At 52.3% G+C, this 22,283-nt stretch overlaps 1 protein-coding gene across 2 annotated transcripts in view; it reads left to right on the forward strand.

The window, feature by feature from the left end:
* ZNF423 (zinc finger protein 423) overlaps window positions 1–22,283 on the forward strand; it is a 313,307-nt gene that overhangs the window by 62,932 nt on the left and 228,092 nt on the right. The window contains exon 2 of one of the 2 annotated variants that reach the window (XM_010990090.3): window positions 21,137–21,257. The exons of the other annotated variant lie outside the window; for it this stretch is intronic. The gene's annotated coding sequence lies outside the window, so the exon portion shown is untranslated. The remainder of the gene's footprint in view (window positions 1–21,136; window positions 21,258–22,283) is intronic. 2 annotated transcript variants of the gene reach the window in all.

Consider the following 22,283-nt stretch of genomic DNA (forward strand, 5'->3'; position numbering starts at 1 on the left):
CCTGTGACCGTGGGGACCCTGTGGCCACCGCCCCCAGGAACAACCTGGCCTGCTCTGTCTGTGCCTTTGAATTGAGGCCCTGACAGTGATGGAGAGCCCGGCCTGGCCTGGCAGGGAGGGGAGCAGTGATCGGCTCACAGCAGTATTCTCCTGTCCAGCCAGGGGGCCACGGTAGGAGGGCGCGCTGGCCCACTCTCACCTCTCTGCTGGCAAGCACAGGGCTGCTGATAGCGGAGCCCAGGGGAGGGAGAAATTCTTAACCTGTTTTGAATCACAGATGCCTTTGCACATCCAATGGAAAGAAGCGTGTGGATTCTCTTCCTAAACACACAGAGTGTTTTGTGTATGATTTCAGGGGGGCTCACAGATCACTCCCAAGCTCTTCTCCCTACCTCGCCAGGCCACAAGCTCAAACTCCTTAGATACGTGAGAGTCCTTGTGAAAGCCCTGCAGGGGTCTCACACTCAAAGGCCCACTCGAGGTGGGCTGGTGGCACGGGTGAGCAGGCCGGTTGGGGAGGGGCTGCTATGGGGGCAGCTGGTGTGCCAGGACACCTGGGCCCAGATTCCCCCCATCATCTGAGTTTTTCAAAGAGAAGCCAGAAAGCTGGATTTTCATATGAAATCATCAGATTAAAAAATTAGCAGCTCATCTTTTTTTGGGGGGGTGGTAATTAAGTTTATTTATCTATTTATTTAATGGAGGTACTGGGGATTGAACCCAGGACCTCATGCATGCTAGGCATGCACTCTACCACTGAGCTATCCCTTCCGTCAGCTCATATCTTTTTAAAGCAGCTTTATTAAGACATAGTATGTGGGTTTCAGTTTCTCCACATCTCACTCATACTTGTATTTTTTCTTTTTCTTCTTTTTTTTTTTTTTTTTTTTTGGTGGATTCTAGCCTTCCTAGATGTAAAGTGGTATCTCATTTTTGACAATTCATGCATTTGAAAAACACTGTTCAGGCCAAAGAAAGTCCCTCTGCCAGCTGGTTTGAGCCTGGCCACCAGCAGAAGGCTACCATGTGTGTCTTTACCAAGGGGCCACTGCTTAGGCCTGACTTTCCAGGCCTCTTTGTCCCCGCCCCCCCCCCCCCCCCCCCACCTGCCTGGCCCAGCTTGGGGAGGAGGCCTGTCTTCCCTTAGGAGCTTCCTCTGTATTCCCTCAAGCCTTTTGGAATGAGATCTGAGTGGCAGGCAGGATGATCGTAAGCCTACCATGTGGGTTTTCAGGGAACCAGTCAAACCAAACGGAGCTTTGCCTCCCTTCCCCAGATCACTGAGTTTGAGCTGGGAGCTGAAGGGACTCATCTTTGTGTAACTGTCTCAATAGTCCCAGTCTCACTGGGACCTCCCACCTCCCTGGGCCAGGTTTCAGGGCAGGTCGGGCTTCCTTCCAACATGGCTGCTCTGGACCAAGCTGGGGGTGCAGTGGAAGGAGGGTCTCGGGGTGGGCTGGAGATGGGAGACTGTCAATTTGTTGACAGATATTCATTTTCAATGCCTGGGCAGGTTAGCCAGGTTGATTTCTGGTGTGGTGACACACATACTTGTGGTTGGAGAGAAACACTCAATATAATCAGTTGTTTGCGATGGCCCAGCCGTCTGAGCCCTTACTGGTGTGATCAGAGTTTCAGGTCTTCCCACCACGTGATGGGTCTCGTGGTCCTGGTTAATGGAACCATCCTTCCCATTTACGAGCCACTTCTAGGATCCAGTCCTCCTTTTCAGTGCTTTTCACATACAGACACCGAGGCACAGAGATGCTAGTGACTTGCTTCAAGGTCACACAGACAGGAAGTGGCAGAGCTGGGCTTTGAACCCAGGCAGCTCAGGCATAAAAGTAGCACCTAAACTGTAAATGGCAGATCTGCCTGTGAGAATGTGGGTCCAGGCTCTACATTTTAGAGGGGGTCCAGAGGCTTGGGGAGTGGGGTGGTCAAGTCAGTGCCAGGTCCTTCCTGGGTTGGGTGGAAGAGTCCAACTAGGGCCAGGCCTTCTGGTTTGCTGCCCAGAAGGAGAAGTACATGTTTTGAAGGCCTTGTGCACATTTCCCATCTTCAAAGGCCAGGCCTGGAAGACACTGTGGGTCAGGCTCTCTGTAGAGACTCCCACCCGCCTGACCCCAGCCAGCCTCCCCCGGGCCCCTCATGACCATCCCCGGGTGTGGGGCCTGCGTGCAGTTTGCAGGGGGAGGATGTGTTAGGGCTGCAGGAGCTGAGACCTGCTCAGAGAGGGGAGATCACAGTGGCATCTGGGTGTCGGGTGCCTGGGTGGGGGCCTTTGGGGCGGGATGCTGGAAGCCCTTCATTTTCCTTTTAGTCGGGCTCTGAGTAAGCCATGGGTTAGGGGGAGTGGTCAGTGTCCCCACCCCTGACAAAGGGGCCACCTCCTCTCCCCTGGCAGCCCTTTACCTCCACATTTCGACCCCTGAAGTGGATGGAAATGTCTGGAAGACTGGACCTTTTGCTGCAGGGAGTCGAGGCCCCTCTGTGCAGCCCAGCCTGCACTTCTGACCCTTTTCTGAGCTGCCTCCCCACCCCGCTTGTGTTTTCCTAGAGCACGTATTTATTATTTCAACTACTTCACAGAAACTCCACCCACAACCTTGCGCTTCTGCACACATGCTGTTTACATTTCTCTTGGCCCCTTTTCCAGCTCCATAGTGTAGGAAAGCTTCCTCTCTAGATGAAGTGCAGGGTGAGGGCACTGGTGGGCTCTGTCTAGCCCCCAGGAGCCCTGAGCTTCTTGGAACCCCTGGACCCACATACCCTTCCTTCCTGGCAGCTACCCCGGGGTCACTGGGCGGATGGGCATTCATTTTCTGAGCTGCCCCTCCCCTGCTGGACACTTGGACTGTTTAGTTTTGGGCTCTTATAAACAAGGCTATGACCAACATCTTTGTGTAGGTGGTCTTTTTTCCCTTTGGAGTTTTTCTTAGGGGCTCCCAGGAACTTTCAACTTTTCTTTCAATCGTCAAATCAAGGCTGACTCCCTCTTCTTTCTCTCTACCTCTCCCCCGGCCCCCTCACCCTGAGTTCTTTCCCTAGTGACCATCCTACCCTGGCTTATCAGTGACAGTATCCCGACCACTCTCCCCATTAACCCTGGGGCCGACAACAGAAGCTGCCAGGTGCCCCTTGGCCCCCTGCTGGCTCAGCTGGTGCTGTCCACCTCCTGTCCCTGAGCCCCCAACCCAGTCATTTCCTCGACGAGGATCAGGGGACGTTTTAAAGGAGCAGAAAAGTCCTAAAGAGATGGAGAATTTCCTAGCATTTTAAAGACTTATGAAATGCGTTTTTATATGGGGCCAGCTGGGGAGTTTCTCATTAGCTCGGTTGGGGCGTCTGTGGGGAGTTGAGCTAAGTGGAGCCAGGCAGGCTGGGTAGGAAGATGCGGTGGCCCCGAGCTCACCGGGGGAGCGCGGCAGGCATGCGCCGGCTGGTCTGCTCTGTGGACCCCCTGGCCAGGCTGGCCGGGGCTGCGCCTTTGTTAGAGCTGCTTCCCCAGCACAGGAGGCCTCAGAAACCTTCAGGTGGTGACTGGAGCTGAGAGGTGGCCACTCTGTTACCATGGTGAGCAGTCCACGAGGTAGGGCATCTGTGCCCTGTGTGCACATGGAGGCGTGCACTCGTGTGCGTGTGTGTGTGTGTGAGTGTACCCAGGTGCTGCGGCCCTGACTCAAACCCATGGCAGCCCCCAGGCTTCTGCACCCCTCTGTGCAGCATCCTGGGCTCCTGGGGCTGACTTGGACCTGTTCTCCAAGGGGGATGTGGCGTTTCCTGCCCACCCTTTCCTCTGGCTCTGGACCAGCCAGGGGCCCCTGCTGGGCTGCACTGTACATCGCTTCCTCTGTGGTGTGTCTGCTGTGCACATGTGCGTGTGCACGTGTGTGCTGGTGCCCAGGGTATGTGTGTGCGTGCGTGTGTGTGTGGTGTCTCTCTTCTGACTCTGTTTTTCCTTCCCCGCAGCCTGGCTGATGGTTTCACTCCAGTGAAGCCATGGAGCGGGCCTTGTCTTGTTGATTTCGCCTCTCTGGGTGGACTTGGAGCTTCCTCAGGCAGGGACTCTGTCATTTGTCCTGTACCCACAGGCTGGCGCACAGCAGCCACTCTGCCGTGGTACCCTTGCTTGTTGCAGTGAGGTCGCCTGCTCCCAGCCTCGCTGATTTGGAGCTGTCCACTCCAGCAAGCCCGGTGTCCCCTTTCTCCTGTCCTGGTGCTGTTGGGCTTTTCTGGGGGCGTCAGTAATGAGGCTCCCAGAGGATCTGGGACCCCACTGGTGGACAGTAGGAATCAGCAGTTTTGGGGGGGACTTGAAGCCTGGCTATAAACCAGGGCCACGTCAAGTGTGCATATGGGTGTGAACCTGTGGGCGTGATGATGACTTTGTTCCCTTTGACTTTGGGGGGAGGTCTCTCTGTGTTGCCCAGGTGTGGTTTATACTGGCTCAGCTCAAACTTGAATGTGCAGGCAAGTCTGGTGATCTTGTTAAAATTCAGATTCTAACTGCGCAGTTCTGGGTAAGGCCTGTGAGTCTGCATTTCTCCCCAGCTCCAGAGTGGTGCGGAAGCTGCTGGCCCACACACTACCCTGAGTAGTGAGGACTTAGTGGGTCTGATGAGTTAAACCGTCTTGCCGGCTCCTCTTGACCTCTGACTGGGCCCTCTGCCTGTGGAGCTTATCCTTCAAAGAGCAACCTAAATGACACCTCCTCCAGGCAGTATACTGTGATAGCCGGGCCCTAATAATTGTGCCTGTCCCTAAGCCTCAGGGGCCGCCCTAATCCTGGCCCTCATGCCCTCTGCTTGGTTATGAGGTTCCTTCCATTCACTCCCAGTTCCCTCGCAGCTCTGCTAGCTCCTTCAGCCAGTGACTGTGTATGATTCACTGTGCTCCAAGGGCCCAGCTCTGGCTTGGTAACTGGCAGATACCTAGAAAATATTTACCAAGGTGGAGAACTTCACTTCTGCCTCTTCATCTGTATTTGCACTTGGCAGTTCAGGGCCAGATTTTTGTTCACTTTGTTAAGAGCAGGAATTGGATTTGAGGTCAAGATGCTTGTGAGCTGTGTGACCTTGAGTAAGTCATTTAACCTCTCTGTGCTTTCCATGTCCTCATCTGAAATGGGGATAATTAGTCGGCTTCCTAGGGCCATTGTGAGGATGATAGGAGGAAATCCACGTGGGTTAGCGTTAGCCCCCTATGTTGGCACCTGGTACCCTGCACTTTTATTCTTGCTATTGATTGAGGGAAGCTTGGCTTGGAGCTTAGCTCTGAGCCTGGATCTGTGCAGGTGACAGACAAGGACGGGCCCCTCCCTTTTTCTTCCCTTTGTCTCAGCTGGCTATATCTAGGCATTGCCACAGTGGGCAGGGCGCTCTAGCCTTCACCCCTGTGCAGGGTCAGGGTGGGACTGAGTTCTCAAGACCATCCTCATTCATGCTGACCCTGGCTGGTGGGGCGAGGCTTGTTTCCCAAGTGGAGAAGGCTGGGCTGGGGTTGGGGCTTGGTGGGGGTGGGTGGGCAGGGTCTGTGCTGAAAGATGGAAGCCCTTAGGCTGTCATATGATCAAGCTCCTTCGCTGGGTGGGGCTCGACGCACCCACCGTGTAGCCATGGGTCGGCGCCCAGTAGGAAATGGCCAAGGTCAGCCTCGATCGTGCCGCCTGGCTGGTCCTGGCTTCCTGGGCGGGCAATCTGAGGGCCAGTTCCTGGGTTGGGTATTGTCAGCAGTGCGTCAGCCACTGTCCTGCTGTAGGCTGTGGGCAGCCCACGGGGCTGTTGTCATCTTAGCTGACACTCCCTTAGAATCCTTGAGGGTGCAGGCAGGTGTGGGTACACGCTCATGTTCTCTCTCTCTCTCTCTCTCAACACGTGTATATTAGGCTGATGCCTGTCTGGTTCAAAAACCCATTATTTTGCACCACATTGATAATTCTTTTTTTACCTCTGTTGTGGTTGATTGCTTTAACTGATGGCTGCTGGCCATACTTGGTAGTAGTTAACACCTCAGACTGGTATCGAATCCAGTAAAGAGGAGAAATCTTTGCTCCTGCTATTCTGCTTCCCAGGCTAAACGCTCTGCAAACCCTTCAGGCTTATAGAGGCAGGGGAGTGCCTGCTTTGCTCACTGTTATATCTTCAGGAACTTTAATTATAAGCAACTGTAATAACAGTAACAGTGAAAAGAACCAACCATCTAGTGAGCTTTCACTGGAGCCAGGCGGGGGGCTGTGTACCTGACATGTTTCTCTCATTTATTCTCCTGAACCACGGGTGGTGAGAAGTGGCATCATCCCCATTTCACAGATGAGCAGTTGAGGCTCAGGGAGGTTGAGAGACAGGTGCAGGCTTTCACAGCTAGTCCAGGCCAGAGCAGAGGTTTGAACCTGGGTTGGTTTGGTCTGAGTCTAGGGCCCACTCTGTAGTTGCTAATTCACAGTGACTGGGACTCAGTGTTGATGTACTTTGTCTCTGTGGGGTGACCCCCCTGAGGATGTGGTAAGAGCCCTACAGAGGTCATGGCAGTCACACACCACTAGTGACAGGCCACCGGGGCTAGCGGGGGAATGAGTGACTGCTGATGCTGACAAGCCTGAGAGTGTGCTTCAACAGTGACAAGTCATTGTGTGTGCATGCTCATGTGTGCACACACATGCTCACAAACATAAGCACGTGTGCAGACACATCCACACGCACACATGTTGCACCCCCCCCCACAAGGTACACGTACACACCCTCACATGGTGCACATATACAGACGTTCACCTGTGTTCCTGCAGCCCTCACACACGCACACACATGCACACAGACACAGTGCCTATGTGTCTGCTCACACGTGCCTGCAGGGCACGCAGGCACACGCTTACAAACATTAGCACATACACAGACGTGCACACACGCGCACCACACACCCATCCACACTCCTAGGCTTGCAAGTGGGCAGGAGGAGCTGCTTCTGGGATGTGTCTTTTCAAGGATGAGGACAGTTCTCCCCACCCAGGTGGATGCCCAGGTTGTCCGGGTTGCCCTCCTTTCTCTGGGCTTCCTTTCTTTGGTTTCTTTGTTGTACGCTCAGAGTCGCAACCATTCTTTCCCTCCTAAGATCCGCACCCCTGCTGTTGGACCTGGCCCTGGGCAGACCCGGGTGCAGACACAGACCCAAGCGCCCATCTGTCCATGCGCCTGCCCAGCCTGCTCTGGCCCGCGTGCGCCCCACCCCCGACTTGGACATGACTTCATTTCTACTCTGCACCTGCCGCTTTAAGAGCCCAGGGCCTGGTGGGCTTGTCCCTAGGGTCGGGCTCGGGGAGGCTGGACAGCTGTGGGTTGAGGGGAGGCTTTGTTAGCTCCCAGGGGCCTCTTGGAGCCTGGGCAACACTGGGGAAACTGAAACAAAGGCCGACAATGGCCTCCTTCCCTCCCTGGGCGACCTCGGAGCAGGGCCTGCATGGGCGGCCTCTGGGGGCCCCTGTTATTTCCTGTGCTGGCTGCGGGGCTCCTGGCCAGACGCAGTGGGCAGGAAGCGGGGCAGGGCATCTCCTCCCCACCCGCCGGGCTGGCCCTCTCCGGCCAGAGGAGCTGCCCTGCCACCCCCTGCCCCGGGCCTACTTGGCCGAAGCCTGCCCCGCTCACGTCTGCCCAGGCTTCCCAGAGCGGAAACCTGACCCCGTACCCGCTGACCTCTCCCCGCTGCAGACCCCATGTGCTCCACCATCTGCACGGGAGGCCGTGTTTCTAACCCCCTAGCCTTTGTGGCCAGAGTGCTCGCCCCGCAGAACTGAGGACAAGGCGGGGCTGGGAGCATTGGATTGGTTATTGGTGAATTCATGTGGGATTGTGTGTAAGCTTAGTTTTAGTATTAGGGTTAAGGGTGAGTTGAAGGTTAAATTTAGGGTGAGGTTTACCACCTCTCAAGATTGAAAAGACCGAAGTTAGAGCATGGGTTTGAAGCAAATAGACCTTTGTTTCAATCCTGGCTTCACCTCCAGTTCGTTCGCCATGTAATGATCAGGTGCCTGTCCATGCCCATCTAGGACACAAGAATGCAGTGGTTTCGTGCCCTCTGGACTCACCTTCTAGAGTGAGGAGACAGGGTGAACACACATAGCAACGCTGTTGGCTTCTGAGCTGTGAAGATGGATTTGATTCACTTATTCACCTTCTCAGGTCTCAGTTTCCTGATCTATAAAGTGGGGATACTGAAGCCCTACCTGGTGGCATTTTTATAAGAATGAGTGAGAGCATAAATGTTGTGTGTGCAGCACAGAGCCTGGCAACAGCAAGCATCCAATAAATGCCAGCTCTGATTATTCATAAAACAAGATGAGGTGTCCACGTGTCTTTGGACAGCTAAAATAGTTGATGAAAGAACTCATTATGTCAGCAGGTCATGATGCAGGTGAGCTTCCTGGCAGCCAAGGCCAAAAGAGAAATAAGATGAAGGGCAGCATAGCTGCCTCTCTGGCTGATTCAAGTCCTGGAGGCAGACAGACATTTTTCCCTGGCACAAAATGCTGAGGAATTTACTGTGTGGATCCTCATTAATCATTGAACAAACAACAGCCCTGTCTCAGTAACAATTTGGCACACGATACAGAAACATCTTTCCTCGAGTTCTTTCTTAAATTGACCCTGGAAAATGCTTAGGGCCTAAGTGCACACCACAGCCAAGGAATTACATGCAGTGCAGCCTGGAGGGAGAGGGGTGAAGTTGAGGCTGCCCCAGCTGGCTGCGTTCTCAGGCAGCTGCTCAGGTTACCTTCCTAAGTGCCTGGTTAAGTGCAATCAAATGGGCTCCTTTAACCCGGAGCCTCAAAGAGCCCTTGGTAGGCCAGTGGTCGCTGTGAGTCTGGGGGAGGACTCTTCAAATGTCTTTTTTTTCCCTGAAAATAGCATTATTATTTTTTTTAACGTTTTTTTATTGAGTTATAGTCATTTTACAATGTTGTGTCAAATTCCAGTGTAGAGCACAATTTTTCAGTTACACATGAACATACATATCTTCATTGCCACATTTTTTTTTGCTGTGAGCTACCACAAGATCTTGTATATATTTCCCTGTGCTATACAGTATAATCTTGTTTATCGATCCTACATTTTGAAATCCCAGTCTGTCCCTTCCCACCCGCCGCCCCCTTGGCAACCACAAGTCTGTATTCTATGTCTATGAGCCTGTTTCTGTTTTGTATTTATGTTTTGTTTTGTTTTTTTAGATTCCACATATGAGCGATTTCATATGGTATTTTTCTTTCTCTTTCTGGTTTACTTCACTTATAATGACATTCTCCAGGAACATCCATGTTGCTGCAAATGGTGTTATGCTGTTGGTTTTTATGGCTGAATAGTATTCCATTATATAAATATACCACATCTTCTTTATCCAGTTATCTGTCAATGGACATTTAGGCTGTTTCCATGTCTTGGCTATTGTAAATAGTGCTGCTATGAACATTGGGGTGCAGGTGTCTTTTTGAAGTAGGGTTCCTTCTGGATATATGCCCAGGAGTGGGATTCCTGGGTCATATGGTAAGTCTGTTCCTAGTCTTTTGAGGAATTTCAAATGTCTTTTTCTTTTAATTGAAGTATAGTTGCTGTACAATATTATATAAGCTACAGGTGTACAATATAGTGATTCACAATTTTTAAAGGTTCTACTCCATTTATAGTTATTATAAGATACTGGCTGTATTCCCCGTGTTGTACAATACATCCTTGTAGCTTATTTTATCTCTAATAGTTTGTACCTCTGACTCCCCTGCCCCTGTATTGCCCCCCCTCCTTCCCTCACCCCCCAGCAACCACTGGTTTCCTCTCTGTATCTGTGAGTCTGCTTCTTTTTTGTTATCTTCGACCTCAGAAATCCCCTCCCTTTTTTGAAAACCACTCGTCCCCAACTCACTAAGTCTTGGAAAGCTCTGCTTACAACTGTATGTTTTTTTTACTTTACACTTCTGTACTTTCCAAAGTTTCCTTAATGACTGTATTATATATTTTTTTAATTAAAGTATAGTTGACTTATAATGTATTCGTTTCTGGTGTACAGCAAAGTGATTCAGTTTATACATATATATATACATATTCTTTTCCATTACAGGTTACTCCAAGCCATTGAATATAGTTCCCTGTGCTGTACAGTAAGACCTTGTACAACTTTATGTTTTGAGCTCAACAGCCCAAGAGACACCTTACCCACTGTGTCCTCACTTTCTCTGCCCAGATTGCAATCAGGCTGTGTTTAGCATGTTGGGCCTAAGGGCTTTCCTCCAGCAGTATCCACCCCTGTTCAATTTTTACAAGATTATTGTATTTACTCATCTTTTCTGAGTAGAATGCAGCCTCCAGGAGGCACTGAGGCTCAAAAAGGTTAAGAGGATTCAGGGCCGGGGCTGCTACTTCAGGGTCTTTCCGTAGACACATACACCTAAATGCACACACACCTACCTAAACACGCAGCCACTCTTTGCTTTGCATGTAAGTGTGAACATTGTTCTGTGCCTGAGATGGAAAGCCCAGCCGGAGCCCCCTCTGTCCCCTTCCCTCCCAGTTGGCAGGGCTGTGGGCCTGGCCCTGGTAAGGCCTGCCAGTGGCCAGTTGCCCCTGTGTCTGGCGGGCGCGCTGTGGAGTTTCCATGGTGAGCTCTCCTTTGGGGGCCCCGGGGTGGGACTTTCCATCTGGGTGGAAACCTGACCCGCAGGCCCCGGGAAGGAGGAAATGCCTTCCCCAAATGTGGATAGAGAAAGGACAGAGAGGCAGCCAGCCTGGGATTCCAGCCAGAGTCCCCGACTCCTGCAAAGCCACAGAGCCTGGGGCCCCCAAGGGACCTGGGGCCCGGCTGCCTTGGACCCAGCCCTTAGGGAAGGCACAGCGCAGGCGAGGCCACAGTTACACACTGTGGGATCGCTTTGAGGGGTGGCCACCCTGTGACCCTGCGGTTCCGGCCTTGAGTTTGTGCAAGTCTGTGCTTTTGTTTACAGCCTGTTTCTGCAGAGATCAGGGTCTGCTGGTTGGAAAGTGGCTGGTAAGTGGCTGGTCAGGATTTGAACTTGGCTCTTTCTGTCCCCAAGGCCCAGGTGCTTTTGCTCTTCTCCCTTGCATCCCTCAAGCAGACACTTCCATGGGCATTATCTCACTGAATCCTTGAAGTAGCACTTTGACCATAGGTATTATTCTCATTCTTGTTTCCATATGTGGAAATTGAGCCTCAGAGAGGCTAGGGGTCTTGCCCAATGTCACACAGCAAGTTTGTGGCAGAGCTGCATCGCAGCACAGATCACCAAACCCCTCTCCCCAACCTTGCTGACAGCAATCTGCATCCTGCATACTAGCTCATTTAACTTCTCCCAATTTAGATGCACATTTGCCAAGAAAAGAGGGCAATAACTGTTTAAAGAGGGTTGGCAGTTTCAGTCAATAGGGGCTGCCTGGTCAGCCTGAGATGCAGGTGAGAATCTGATGCTCCCTCAGATGCTGGTCTGCATGGCCCCTCATGGTACAGGTGACTGTGACTGGGATTTTAAGATGTGTGTCTTCATGCCTCATGCCCGACATAGGAGCCATCATCCAGCCAGCACCCTCATATGTGTATCCTTAGCCACGGCAGCTGTATCTCAAGGCAGATGGCGTTTTTGCCTCATAGGCTAACTTTAGAGCCTAGCACCCCCCTTTCTCTTCCCCACCCCACCCCCAAGCTGGGACCCCACCCAGGGAGCAGAGATGGGCCCGAGTCTGACCTGCAGGTTTGTGAAGGGACCACTAGGTGAGGGTGGGGCATGGACCAGTGTGCAAGGGCAGCCTGTGTGGAAGGTGCTGAATTGTCTCTGTTGTGGGTGTTATCCTTGGTCCTTCCCCGAGCACCATCCCCAGCCTAGGCCCCCAGGCCTGACCCACTGGGAGATCCTGCCTGGGCTGTGGCAGAGTTTCCCTAAAAGGAGCTTGTCTGGTGTCAGGGGGAGATTGGCCAGTCTGCTCCTCAACAGCTGGCCAGCATCCTCCATCCCTGGTCTGGGGGAGGGAAGGGCGGGTGGGCATCTGGCCTCCTGCTGCTGGGGGAAGGGCCCTTGTCCTCCTGCTCTGCAGCACACTGACCTCCAGGGCTCAGGGCAAGGTCTGGGGATGGCAGATGAAGGGGAAGCTTGGCGAGTCCTGAATGGCAGGAGCACTAGACTGGGAGTCCGGAGCCCCACGCTCTGGGCCCAGCTCTGTGGCTGGCCAGATTCAGGAGCCTGCGGCAGCCTGGGAGGTCACAGTGCCCTGAGGCAGGTGGTCCTGTGGAGGGTCTCACTGGAGCATTTTTCTCGGAGAGTGGATATAGGCAGAGAATTCTGAGTCTTCAGAAACAGTCCCTTACAGAGGTCTCTCCCTTTGTGTCCTGCATCCTCATTCCAACCCCATGCATTTGCTTGGGCTCTGTCCCCCTCTCGCAATGCCCTCTCTCCTCCCCTGCCACCTACCCCAAAGCTGTGTGTCCTTTAAGGCCCAGTGCCATGACTGCCCTCTGTGAGCCCTTTGCACGTGTGTCTCCTGGGGGCCTGCCCTTTCCATGAACTCCCATCCTGCCCTTTGGAGTCTCTGAAGGACCACGTGCTGGCCTGTCCCTTTTCCTTAACTGTTCAGAAGCTCCATCTCCCCGTCACCATGGACGCTTTCGCTCCCTTCAGGCCTCTAATAATCCAGCATGAGGCTCAAGCTGTGCTTTATTCACTGATGGACAATTTCACAGAACGTGTATGACCAGGAAGTTCTACTGAATGTCTGAGCACCTTTTCGGTTGCTGCTGGGTGAGCCTCAGTGCTGGTGTTGCAGGACCACTCCTTGATGGCCAGTAATGTCTGTGAGCCTGAGCCACCACTGGCAAAGTCCCGACAGGCTTCATTCTGTCAGTCACAAATGTTATCAAGCACCTACTGAGTGCTGGGCACTGTTGTAGATGGTGAACGGGGCGAACAGGGTTCCTGCTGTGAGCCTAGTGGGGAAGATGATGCCAGCAAAGTAAACCAAGAAATACATAATGTGTTTTCACGGGGCGGGGACCAGCAGGGTAGCCAGGTAGAGAGAGATGGCGGGGCGGTCAGAGAGGCCTCTTCCGAGGAGGGGGCATTTGAGCAGAGAGGGAGTGAGCCGTGCAGAGGGTTGGGAGCAGGGTTGCAGATGTTCCCCACCGTGGGAATGAGCTGGGCTTTTTGAAGGACAGAAGAAGGAAAGTAACACCACTGTGGCTGGAATAGAGTGAACCAGGGGCAGTGGGGCAAGAGGTGAGGTTAGGGAAATGAGCAGGGAGGCAGGTAGCATCGAGCCATGGTGAGCACTGTGGATTCCATTCTGCGTTGAAGGGGAGTTGGGCCGGAGGTGAGGAGGGACCCCTTCAGCCGCGTGCAGGCAGTAGGGAGGCCGACGGGCGCCCTCATCCAGGTGAGAGGTGGCGGGGCTGGGACCAAAGGCAGGAGGTTGAAGAGCTGGGATTGGGAATTTCTTTTGGAGGTAGGTCCAGCAGCAAAAGCTGGATTGGGTGCTGGGGATGAGGAAAGGAGGGGAAACACGAATGACTGCAAGGCTTCTGGCCGAGCAGCTGGGTGGCTGGAGGGGTCCTTCAGGGTGATGGGTGTCCCGGGAGGAGCCGCTCTAGTGCAGGTGGTGGCCGTGGGCTTAAGACTTGGGTTGTGGCGATAAGTTTGAGATGCTTCTTAGGCGGTGATGGGCATTTGAATGTGCTGTGATCTGGGGGAAGCAGAGGCTGGGGATGTATTCAGGTGGGTCATTGGCATTTAGAGCTGGGATAGATGTACCTACCAGGGGAGTGAGCCCAGACTGAACAGAGGAGTTGAGGTCTGCATCCAGGGAGGCATCAGTATTGAAGGTTGGGATGAGGAGGAGAGACTGAGACGACAGGTGAGTGGTCTGGGAGGTAGGAGGAAACCCAGGAGAGAGCAGGGTCCTCAAAACCCAATGAAGAAAGTTTTTGAGGAAGGACTGAGTCACCAGGCAGGTTCAAAGCTTTCCAAAGTGGGGTCCTATGACCTTGCTGGGACCAGCTCTTCGCAGAGACGTGGTCAAGTTGCTGGAGATTTATGCGAATGGGAAGGAAGACCAGCCTCTCCACTCTCATGCTTGGTGGGAGCCAGAGCTGATAAAGCAGCCTTTGCTCAAAGCCATTCTGGGGCGAGAAGAGATGGGGTTCAGGGGTTAATGAAATGAACTCTCGTCTGCAGACTGGCCCATCTGGGGGTGTCTGCGCCAAGCCCCCCTTCTTGGCTCCCACTCGGGAAACGTACCCGCGGCTAGACCAGGGGTTGTGTCTGGGAGCGGCAGACTGTCCATGGCGGAGTCCAGCTGTGAGCGAGCCCTCAGCGCTGAAATTGCCAGCCTCGCGCAGCTCAAAGCCAGCCCGCGGAAGTGGGCCAGCCGCACCTCCGTACAGGATTAGAGGGATGTGTAATGGATTAAAGATCAAAAATGTTAATTAAGAAATGGTCTTTTCTAATAAGATGCCTTCAAGGGCACAGGCCTGAAAAGGAGGGGATTTCTCATTTTGGCAACACGGTTTCTGTTGTAATGAAATTGGTTCACAGACAGTGGGGAGGACCCGACGTAAGTCTCCTTTTAAAGACATCTCCATCCAAATTAATTAGCAATAAAAAACGGAGGGCTGAGTGTCAGGCTGGCAGGCAAGCATTGTGTGGTGGCTTGGCAGGAAGACTGCATGGACTTCAGAGAATTCTATCTGTATCCTGGTGCAGCTGGAATGTAGTATCTAGGGGCACATTCCAGGGAGCCTAGTGGGGTCTGTCTCTGGGGTCAAGGGATGAGGCCTGGTTGGATGCTAGGTCTAACTTGATGGGAATTTGCTGTGTGACTTTTAGCTGTCCATGCACCTCTCTGATCATTCCTGAAGCCTCCTCTCTTACCAGTTATGGATGATAATGAGTCCTCTCCTATCTGCCTCCATGGTCTGTTGGATCAAATGATTCTTAGATATGCGTGATTTGAAAACTCTAAACTCTCTATGTGAATCAATGAGATTATTGCTAAGGAATGGTTTGGTCTTTGTGTACCTGATCCAGCCTTAGCCCACTCTGTTCTGCTTTCCCAGGTCACATTTTGTTCACCCATTCATTGGTTGGTAGTGAGTTGGACTGTGAAGTCCCCTAGGTTGTTTGCATGTCTCAGAAAGGCACCATAGCCTCATGGTTAAGAATTGGGCTCTAGAGTTTGCCAGGTCATAAATTTGAATCAAAGCTTTGCCTCCCTACTGGGGACCTTAGATTGTTTGACTTCTATGAGCATTAGTTTCCTCATCTATAAAATGGGAAATGCTAGGCCCCTGTGAGCCTCCATCCTCTGGTCTGGACGCCAGGACAGCGTCACAGTGTTTGGGAAGCGTGCATGGAGTCTGTGCACCTGTGAAGGGCTGTCCACAGGCTTTTGTGTGGGGAGTTCTGTCCCAGGACCTGTGGGCCTCGTGTAGCCAGGGGTGAGGGGAGGCCTGGGGAGGGGTGGGTACATGTCCCCCATGAATTTTTGTCTTATATTAATATCACGACTTTTGCTTTAGGTTTTATTGCATCTGCCTGCTTCTTCTCAGCATTCTACTTTTTTTTCCCCAATGAAATTTTTAAAAATTATGGTAAAATATGAATAACATAAAGTTTACCATCTTAACCATTGTCAAGTGTACAGGTCAGTGGCATTAAGAACATCCCCATGGTTGTGTAGTCATCACCACCATCCATCTCCAGGATTCTTTCCGTCTTACCAAACGGAAACCTTCCCCCCATTAAACACTAACTTCCCATTCCCCACTCCCCCCAGCCCGGGCAGCCACCCTTCGACTTGGGGAATTTGCCTCGTGTGAGTGGAATCAAACAGTATTGTTTCTTTAGTGTCTGGATTATTTCACTTAGGTGTGTCTTCACGGCTCCATCCATGTGGTAGCATGTGTCAAAACTGCCTTCCTTTTTAGGGCTGAATAATAATCTGTTGTTTGTATACACCACTTTTTTTTCATCCATTCCATCTGTCGATGGAGATGTGCTTTGCTTAATTTTTTGGAAAAACTGCCAGATGATTTCACCATTTTACAACACCCTCATCTAAAACTCCGTCTGCTGGCAGACTGAGAAGGAACCTGGAGGGCGTGGACTTTTCTTGTCCCCTCCTGGATAAAGGACATCAGTGGCAAGAGGCTTGTCGGTGTGGCTTTTGGGGTGAGGGAGTGGTGTGGTTCCTCGGGGGAGTGGAGAGCCCTGGCTTCCCACCTGCCACGGTCCCACCACGGGCTCTGGTGACCCAGAGACGCTGTGCCTTCTGCCTTCCCCGTGCCCGGCTTAGGCTGGTTGTCTCAGCACCAGTGGCGCTCGGAGGAGAGAGGGAGCTCTCTGCTCAGTGAAGTTTGGCTGCCACATGCGGTAATGGAAATGCTTTAAACCTCAAACCAGCAGTCAGACAAATGGCAGGACAGAAATAATGGGATGAGCTGCCCTGTGGTCGAATGTCTGCCCTTAGTGACACTGATGGGGTAGAAAAAGGACAGGATTGGACCTGACCTTTAAGAAAGCAAACCTTAAAAGTATCAACACAGCAATGAGGACAAATGCTGGATCTGAGACGTACCGTTTAGTGAAAGAAGCCAGACACGAGAGAGTGGGCTGTGTGCGTCCATTTATGTCTCGTTCAGAGCTGGGCAAAGCGATGTCTGGTGACAGAGGTTGGGCCATCTAGGGGCGGGGCTGGGAGGGGGCCTGTGGGGCCTGCGGATACTGGGAGGTTCTGTGAAAACTCGCTACCCAGCTTGCTTAAGATTGGAGCACTTTACTGCATTTTAGTTCAGTCTTAATCAAAAAGGGGCATGAAAAGAAACACAGGAAACAAAACCCCTTCGTTTCGGGGATGTGGAGGTTGTAGGCGCTTTACGTAGCTCACTTCCCCCTGAATTATTAGTGTAATATATTCCCAGACCCACTGTTGGGCTCGGCCCAGCCAGCTTTTCAGACTGACGGCGAAGATGAGAACCACGGGTCAACACAGGCTGTTCCCGAGGGTGGCGGGCACAGGACGACCCGCGTGTCCCTTTGACGTCCATTGTGACAGAGGAGGGGGCAGCGAGCCCTTCACTCTACCCCATCACACTTGGAAAGTAAGGTTCAGGCCTTATGCCAGGGAAATTGCTCTAGAAAGGTATCCAGTTTGCCCATCTTGTCTCCTCCTTCCTGGCCTGGCCTTGGGCGAATTGCTAGGCACCTGTGAGCCTCTGTCCTCTGGTCTGGACGCCAGGACAGCCTCACAGTGTTTGGGAAGCGTGCACGGAGTCTGTGCATCTGTGAAGGGCTGTCCACAGGCTTTTGTGTGGGGAGTTCTGTCCCAGCACCTGTGGGCCTCGTGCAGCCAGGGGTGAGGGGACGTGTGGGGTGGGGGCCACTTCCCATGGGGGGATTTCGACTCACAGATATGTCCCAACACAACTGGCAGTTACACCTGCACTGCACCTGCCGGACGGAGTCTGGGCACTGAAGGCTGTTTCTGGATCTCAGCTCCTTTGCTGAGTCCCTTCTAAATAGGAATTTCTCCCTTCATTCATTCCCTCTTTAAACCGTATTTGAACACTGTGACTGTGCTTCTGGGTGGGGTCTGTGCCATGATGAACACTAGTTTGGAACTAGCCAGTTACTGGGAAGAGAGGAGGGAGGGACAGAAGAGGGAGGAGTATCTTTTCAGCACCCAGTGTGTGCCCAGCTGAGCGCCAGGGGTTTCTGTACGCACGTTGCCCATTTAATCCGCACGATAAGCGGGTTATTATCATTCCCGCTTTACAAGGGTGGAAACGGGGAGTCAGTTGGGCTAAGTGTTTGCTGCTCAAAGTGTGGTCCACGGACCGGCATCATCTGGCAGCTGATTAGAAATGGAGAATCTCGGGGCCCTCCCCAGACCTGCTGAATCAGACTTGGCCTCTGAACCAGATCAGAGGAGATCTGTGTGCACATTCAAGGCCCATGGCGGCAAAGCGTGAGGAAGCTGAGGACAAACCCAGGTTTGCTTTCCTCTAAAGCACGCCCTCTTTAGTAATGGTAACGCAGTCGGAAGGAAGCTCTTCTCCGTGATAGTACCCAGTGCTGCGCTGAGCACTTTCCACAGTGGCTTATCGCATTTAATTCCCCAGTAGCCCTCTAACTTAGGCACCACTGTCATCGGCTCCCTTTTACTGTTGAGGAAATCAGGACGTGGGGTTCTGGGGGAGATGACTCTTGGTGGAAGCAGCAGATGTGGCAGCTGCTTTGGGAAGATGTTGGTGTGGGTGGGAGACCCTGGACACTTCCCAGGAGGTGCTGCCTGCCTCCCAGTTAGGGAGACTTTCTGGCTTTTCCTTCAACAATCAGCTCTGTGTCCTCTCTTCCAAGAAGTCCTCCTTGATTTCCCCTCACAGTTCACAGCCCCCTCCTGTGCTCCCATCACCCCCTGTTCATTTTCTGCCTTCACCTTCATCCCATGGTCTGGTTTGTGCCTCTCTTTGCTAGATGAGGAGGTCCTTGATGGAAGGACCATGTCTTGGTCATCTTTGTATCCTTTATCCTTAAAACTGTCTTTTTCTTTTTTTCCATTCATTTATTTTATAAGAACGTGTGCTGAGCCCTGGCTTACACACTGATGGTTCCATGGTAAGCAAGTAAGGCAGGTGTGGTTCCTGATTCCTGGAATGTAATAGAGAGGAAAGCCCTTGTGGAAGGGTGGCTTATTCATTCATTCAGCAAACACCAGTTCCTGGGGTTACAGTGTAAGCAAGTCAGAAGTGATCCTGGCCCTTATGAAGCTTATGACCCAGCGGGGCGTCTGTGCAAGAAATATCTCTGTATAGACTCGGTACAGTGAAGAGAACAGGGCTAAGGGGCGGGTTGTCCCTCGGCTCCAGGCCCTGCCGGGGCAGCTTCCCTGAGGCCTGAAGGGGGGGACATGGAGGGGATGTTTGACCCCCTCAACTCATTCAAAACCAATAGCACTTCTAGAGTTTGGGGAATCTTAATTCCAAACGAGCACAGTGACAGAAAACAGGAAAGTTTAGTATGTGACAAATGTGTTTGTGTCTGCAAAAGTGCCATTCCCTGCTTTAAAACAGCTATTACCCAGCAGAGCTTATGCTGGATGGAGAACTTCCAGGAGACACGTGCCGGCCAGTCTGCCTGGTCCCACAGGGTTGCCTGCAGCACCTAGTCTGTAAGCCGACCCTCGGCTGCCTTCACATTACCCTCCGGCCATTTGCTGGCCGTTGGGTTGCATCACCTCCACAGTATAGCAAGCTTTCCTTTTATTATTTTTTCACCTGTTTTATTGTGAGATGAAACAGATGCAGACACCCCACAAAACAAACTTGAACTTAGTGAATTCTTATAAGGTAGGACGTCATTGAAACCACCTCCCAGGGCTAGAGAACTTTGCCAGGCACCCCAGAAGCCCCCTCTGTGTTTTCCATTCCAGCCATAGCCCCCTCCTCCTTCCAGAGGTAACCACTCACCTGACTTATGGCAATCACTTCCTTGCATTTCTTTCAAGTCCTATCACCTAAGCATGCAGCCCTCACCACTAAAATTTAGACTTGGGGTGTCATTCTTTAAGGAGTATGAGGGCAGAGTAAGTTTTGAAAGAATAATTATTTTAAACATCCTTTAAAACAAATCCATGAAGTGGATCCTTCTGATGTTCAGGCTCCTGGATAAACCATTTTCCACTGTTAGCAGATGAAGGTGGAACAAGAACATTCTAGTGCTTACTGCGTAGCAGGTGTCCTCTCAGGGTTTGACAGGTGCCTAGACAAGCCTCTGAGGTTTTGCTGTCATCAAGGGGAGAGGTGATGCAGTACTGAACCAGGGTGATGATGGCTGCAGTGGACCAGCTGGTGACCGGTTCCGAGCGAGGAGTTGTCCCTACTTTTTTCCTTTACTTGTCATTTGTAACATATTTCCCCTTCTGAGCATTTGGGGAAATTAATTTTCGGGCACCTGCCATGGCAGGTAAACCTGAGTTTTGCTGTTGGGGCATCCAGGGTGCGTGTATGTGTGTCTTCGAGACCATTCTTCATCAGAATTGATGGCAAGGGTGTTTCCTGTGAGTCAGGCTCCTCACCACTCTCCCCTAGGGGGGATTCGCGGGCAGGTGGTCACGTGTCTGGCTTGGTTTGAGTTCCCAAGCGTCCCAATAACTTGTGGAACTATGTGGGATTCTAGAAGTTACAGGTGTGAGTTCTGTGGGATTGGGCTATGGTGATTTAAAAATGCCCGGTAATTAAACAGCGTTAACCTCTGGCACGGGCCATGCAGACCTCAGCATGCAGGGGCCCCTCATGTCCTGGAAATTTACTTCAAGCAAGTGGATGACAAAGCCATCCTCTTAACAGGGGCTGGTCTCCCTGTTCACCTTGCAGACATTTGCAGAGCCCCTTCCCTGGTGCAGGGCAGGTGGTGGTGATTATGTGAACACCTTACAAAGGGCTCCTTTTGCTACAAGTTCATGAACTCTCAAGCGAGGGTACGTAGGAGAACATGGGAGATGTTCACGCAGCAGGTCAGTAAGCTGAGTGAGTGGTAAGCATCACAAACCCATGGGATCCTCAGTATGACATTGAAAGGCAAGGAGAATGTGATTTTTGAGATTAGAAATTCTTGGCCTCACTTACTGACACACATTGATGCCAAGTCTGTTTTGTAGTGGCACGGAGCACACAGGGGTGCTGGGTTTGGTCCCTCTCCTCGAAGGGCCATGTGTACCTTGCCCCATGCTGCACGTCTAAGGGGAAGGAGATAACTGCCATTGTACTGTGTGGCAGGTAGTTTAGAAGAAGATCTAAACACCCAAGCACGAGTTTATTGTGTGTTGGTGACACGGAATGAGAATTCTCCCCTGCCTCACTCTGGAGTCTAGAGCTGTGCCGTCTTTCAGCAGGACTTAGGCTTTCAAAACGTCCCACGTGCTTTAGAAAAAAACTCGAGTAATTAAGCAGCTGCGTGGATATGGGTTCTGAAGCCTGTTCATGTTTATGCCCCCCACCCCCATCTCACTAGGGACTTGTTGCCAGAGGTGCTCACAAGTATCCAAACTCAAGACAGGTGTTGTCCCCATGTTCCTAACCTATCCGTGCCCCCTTCCCTCCATAGAGTCCATTGTCCGGCAGTGCCCTGGGAGGTGGTGACTGTCGCAACCACCTCCCTCCCCTGGAGGTGTGCCAGCTGGCTCTGGACAGCCCTTGAGGGATGCTGGAGGGGTGGTCTTGACCAGGTAAGAGCTGGGCTGGTTGAGATGGTCTCTGAGGTTTCTTCCAACTTGGAGCTTCCCTGGAGGGAAGGGCAGGGACCTCCTGAGCCAATACCTGGAGGGGAGATGACCCTGAGAGATGGTGGCACCCAGAAAGGGCAGTGACTGCGCAGACGCTCCTGGCCTTGGCCACTTGTGGGACGGGTGAGGAGCTTGCCTGATTCTGCGTATTTCAGGCAGGGTCTGGCCTCCCGCAAGGCTGTCCTCTAAAGACTTAATTACCATATTGCTTTAATTCTAAGACGTGTATTTTATCATAATCTAACTTTTCTGACATATGGGGGGGTACTTTAATATCCATGTGTATGTCTAATAAAATAACCCCCCCCCCCCAAAAAAAAAACTGTCATGAAATTCGTGAGTGCCATGCATTTGGTGGCCTCTTGGACCCGGGGGGCTGTAGTAACTGGTGGTGGATGCCCTTGCCTGATCTCGCTGCTTCCTGGAAACCAGGTTCTTCTAAGAACCTAGGACTGCCAGGATGTGAACACCTAGCCCCAGACCTGCGTGCTTCTAGCCCTGACATCCCTGGCCTCTTTGTTGCCCAGACAGAGCTGCACACACACGGACAGAGGCAGCAATCAGCAACAGGCAGCAAGTCTGTTCAGAAAACCCTGGACGTCTAGTCTCTGCTGTGGGCTCTGCCCAGCTCTCATTTTAAATGCTGCATCTGCTTTTCCTCCCTCCCTCCCTCACCCACGCCTCCAGTGCCTCCCCGTTTGGCTCCTCTGCCCTTATTCCTGCCTCAGCTGGCCACTCCCCGAATTCCTTTCCCATCATCCTCACCTCCTCCGAGGCAGGCCTATTCATGGTTCCACTTCTGATGCACCGAGTGCCTAGACCGGGCCTGGCCGGGGGCTGGCTCTCCTGGAACACTCGTTGGCTGATGAACTGATGTAACTACAGCTCAGAACTGAGAACTTTCAGGCATTTTATTACTGTCAGCATCTGGGCAACACGGCTCGAGGATTAAAGAGTTACAGGAGAGAC

Source organism: Camelus dromedarius, chromosome 9 (assembly GCF_036321535.1).
Source record: "Camelus dromedarius isolate mCamDro1 chromosome 9, mCamDro1.pat, whole genome shotgun sequence".
NCBI lineage: Eukaryota > Metazoa > Chordata > Mammalia > Artiodactyla > Camelidae > Camelus > Camelus dromedarius.